Raw genomic sequence first — 4,639 nt, 5'->3', positions numbered from 1 at the left:
TAAAATGGGAATGCTAACAGTGCCTATGACTTGCATGAGGGACACTGTACTGATCCAATGAGGTAATAGGCAGAATGGGCATGAAAATTCTGTGTGATACCAGCATAAGGGACAGATTAAAGCACACCAGAACTGCCAGCCCGGTTTGATTGTAATTCTTTAAGTAATAAGAAGTCACTGAAAATCTTTGAAGAAGGGAGTGAATGACATGATGAACAAGGTGTAAGGAACTTAATTCCCTTCTCCAACTCCCTCCCATAGCCTGGCAATCAGTCTCTCTTCTCTGCTGACAATTCCCTGTGATGTCAATTCAATATCTCCTGCAGGCGCTGGGAGGAAAATCCATCCCAGCTCTGGGGAAGGGCTGTGTGTGCCTTGAAATAATCATGCTATGTAAATCAAAAGATTTGCTGCAACTCCATCCTCCCATTCACTTGAGCATATCTATTGTTTTTGGAACTTCTTCCAATTTATTCACATTTCAAGATGCTTCATGCTGTGTACAGAGCATTTTTGTACTGTATCACCAGAAAACATCATTGTTTTATGATGTGCTGTCTTTGGCTGGGCAGCCATGAAGATCACCAGCCCTTTCCTCCTCATACTGCCTTGCTGAATTCAAACACAACTCTAAGCCCCTATCATCTTTCTAATATTACTCACCTTTCGAGATGAATGTTTCTGAATCTGTTTACTTCTTCTCATATTTGAATTTCACTGTAATCATAGAGCACTAAGTTTATGATATCATATAGAGTACAGAGCTGAACTTAGTGCTGAATTATTTTGCTGCAATGAGTTGGAGCATCATTAAATCTCCAAAATCATCATCAAATAGTCAATTTAAAAATATATATTATCTGATGGGTGCAGTGGCACATGCCTGTAATCCCAGTGGCTCAGGAGGCTGAGGCAGGAGAATTGCTAGTTCCAAGCCAGCCTTAGCAACAGCAAGGTGCTAAGCAACTCAGTGAGACCCTGTTTCTAAATAAAACACAAAATAGGGCTGGGAATGTGGCTCAGTGGTTGAGTGCTCCATAGCTCAATCCCCAGTATCAAAAAAAGAAAATTATATATATAAAATTCAATTTTATCATTCTTTTATTTTTTTGAAATAATTGAAAGATTTGAAGAAAATTAAAGGCAATACCTAAAGTCCTGCTTAACCCAAGAGCATATCTGTGATTTTTAGTTACTGTTTCTCAGGGTGAAGCTGCTGACTGAGTCTGACCTTAGACTTGGAATCCTGTCTCAGCCTCCAGAGTCCTGTGATTGTAGGCATGCACCGCTGTGCCTGGTCCCCAAGTGATTCAGATGCAACAAAATTTGAGAACATCTGCTCTTTTCTTCTCAACAAATGCAGCTCCAAAATCTATCAACTGCTGAAATTTTGATAACAGACTCATAAGAGGCAGATTTAGACAAGAAAATCAAAGTTGAACCAATGAAGATAAGCATATTTTAAATGGAAAAAATAAATCAATTTCTGAATTTCAAGGTCCAGTCATTTTGTTCCATTATTCTAGCATCAATTTCTGTAAAACATTAGATGGTGATATTTAAGTTAATTGTACAACAATAAGTAGAGCCAAATAATATCTTGGCATTAGTCTTTAAGGTGTAAATTGAATTTAAGTAATCCAAACTGATTTTAAAGGTTTATTAGCCTTCCAACCTCTATAATAGTTTACTACTATCATTATTAAAATTATCGTAACCAAAAAATTATTTAATAATAAGAGCTTTACAGCCCATAAAATACCACATTGTTTTAGCATAGCATCAGTTGATACTTTATAAATCTGGATCCCTACTTTTTCCAAAAGCTTGTTGAAAGCTACTCAGCAAAGCAATGAAAAGATAGAAAATATTTTTTTCCATATAGAAACTGAGAGGAGCATGGGTCCCACCCTGTACAAAAGCATTTCTCATACCAAGAAAAGACACTCAAATTATAAACAGATGGACAATCACATGGCCATCAATTAATATATATCAGGTGAGGTCTGCTTCCAAATTTGAATTCCATTTTTGTTGGCTAACCTCGCGGTTTCCTTAACAGTGGGTTGAGCTGCTATGTGGAACCATGAGCTTCAGGCCACTCCCTGTCCTCCCCTTCCTGGATGGCAGGAACACAGACCACTGCCTAAGTAAAGAGCCTGGCATCTACAGAGCTTTCCGTGTCTCCCCAGCCCATCTGCCAGCTGGTTGTGATGGATGGGAGCGTAGAGTGAAGCTCTTCTTGGCTATTGGATGAATTTTCACTTGGTGCTCCTTTGTTATTCAACTCAAAGCTCTTCATTTTTTAGTTTTATTCTTTTGCCTTTTTTCTCTTAGGAGCATGCTGCCTGCCCATCATACTGTACAAATACAGAGTAGTTTCGAAAAAATCAGTTTGATTATTTTAAACAGTGAATCACTGAATATATTTAACCATGAATTGCCTTATTTCCCTGCACTTGAATTTTGGATAAATGGAAAAAAAAATATTAATTTAATTATGAGACAATAAACAGGTTAATCCTGGCTGTGAGGCAGTCGGACAGAGGAAATTCAATAATCTGACATTTTGTTTTTGTAAGGGATACAAAACTGTTTTAAATATCTGGTTAATGATGCAAGACTTTAATGCCTGTATAATTAAGAAATGATTTTTATATTTGCATTTGGCAAATATAAAATAACTTATAAATGCATACTTAATAACTTAATAACATAATAATGATCCTTGTATGTGTCCAAATCCTCTTAAAACCCAGAGCACCACCTCCCAATGATGACACATTTAGTACTCCTTGGTTTTTATTTGAAAAAGCTGCTAATCCTCGCTTGTCCTCACTAATGTGAATACTGGTGAGCTCATTGGCTTTGTTCAAAGCTAGGTGAACTACTCTGAGACCATCTGTGAAGAACTGCTGATGTGAGTGTCCACAAGGCCACCACTGCCAGTCCTGTTCCAACACAGGGCTAGCAATGCCACAGTATTCTGGAACTCATTCTTAGAGGTCAATCTCATAAATGGTATTTTCCCCCAAAATTGTGGAATATGATAACAATGTTTCTTTGACTTCATTTTTTCCCCCTAATGAACAGCATCATGGCCCCAAAATGTTGGTTTACTACCAAACATAGTTCATCTTTACAGTCAGTATTAACAGTTACATTCCTCTAGATTGTATTCTCTGTGCCTTTCTTCATTTTGAAACCAATTTCTGCATTTCCCTCCTGTTGTGATCCAAGATGCACATTCATATCACATCTAATCTACACCTCCCAAACCTCCTCAATTTCACTTTTGATTTCTAAGCTGAACAAAGAAATTGCTTATTTGTATCTCCTACCTATAAAGTGGAGGGTGGGGATTTAAGTGGTTGCTTAGCTTTCTACATAAGATCCTACTAAGATCCTTAAGAATAACGTTAAGAAGAATCTTTTTTTTTTTTTTTTTTTTTTTAACAGATAAAGCTTGTTTTTATTTCAAGGAGTGAGACCACTATGTACAGACACAAGAGGGGAGCTTTATTTCTTGGTCTCTTCTTCCTTGAACAGTCTTGATGATCTTTTCCTTCTTGGCCTGGAGGTGCTCCTTCGGCACTTGCGTACCTCCTTGGTCTTAGACCTGCGGGCCTCAGCCTGGTCAGCCAGGAGCTTCTTGAGGGCCTTATCTGCCTTCAACTTGTGGATGTGTTCCATGAAAATCCGCTTGTTTTTGAACACATTCCCGTTTACCTTCAGGTAGAAGCTGTGATGGTCAATCTTAGATTCACGGTGCCTTCTGAGCAGCCTCCGCAGAATCCGCATCCTCCTCATCCAGGTTACTTCTCGGCATTGGAGCGTTAGCTGTGCCCTTTCGCTTACCTGTGCCCATATGCCTACCCTTCCGGGGAGCCAATGTACTTTTCTGGCATCGAGCCCTGGAATGGACAGTCACTGGTTTGCGGATGATCAGCCCATCTTTGATCAGCTTCCGGATCTGCTGATGAGAGTTGGCATTGGCGATTTCCTTGGTCTCACTGGGATCCAACCAGACCTTTTCCGCACAGCGGAGGACACTGAGGCAAGCCTCTGCTGAAGCCTGAGCACACTCATGGCGTGGCTGCGACTGCGGCAGCGAAAGGAAAGCTAAGAAGCTTGCTGAAAACTTTTGAAGTATATTTCTAAAATGAAAGTGAATAAAGAAAAACATTTTACGAATCATTTACCCTAAAGGAAGACTCTTCATATAAGTGCATACTTTCCCCCTTCTTTTTTCTTTTTTTCCACCAAGAATCAAACTGTAGCACATCAACATCTCAAAATAAACAAGTCCCTTTTCCATTTCAAAATAAGGAAAAGGGAAACACAAAGATTCTTCTCTCAGGGGAATTTATACTTCAATTCTGTCTTCTCCAGATGAGGTGTCATCTTTTTTTTAGAGCGATGATTTCTCCCTCACTGTGTATCTGTCTAATTCCTTAGGCACTCTCCTCAAGTTCTGCATGCCCAGTCGTTTCCTCAAATGTCCTTTATCCAGGCAGCTGCCCTTTTTCTGACTTGATATATCTCTTACTGTCTGCTGCACACAGATTAGACATCCATGGTTGCTGGTTGCTGATCTTTCTTTTCACACCTTACATCTCTTTGACCATCATTCTGATAT

At 39.2% G+C, this 4,639-nt stretch overlaps 1 pseudogene across 1 annotated transcript; it reads right to left on the bottom strand.

The window, feature by feature from the left end:
• Positions 1–3,519: 3,519 nt before the first annotated feature.
• Positions 3,520–4,089, bottom strand: LOC306660796 (large ribosomal subunit protein eL19-like; annotated as a pseudogene). The gene has a single exon. The product of its transcript is annotated as a large ribosomal subunit protein eL19-like (transcript).
• Between the last annotated feature and the right edge of the window lie 550 nt (positions 4,090–4,639).

This window comes from Sciurus vulgaris (genome assembly GCF_902686455.1).
Source record: "Sciurus vulgaris genome assembly, chromosome: 1".
In the NCBI taxonomy this organism is placed as follows: Eukaryota; Metazoa; Chordata; class Mammalia; order Rodentia; family Sciuridae; genus Sciurus; species Sciurus vulgaris.
Note: the sequence above shows the minus strand (reverse complement) of the source record. Positions and strands in the feature narration are given on the sequence as shown.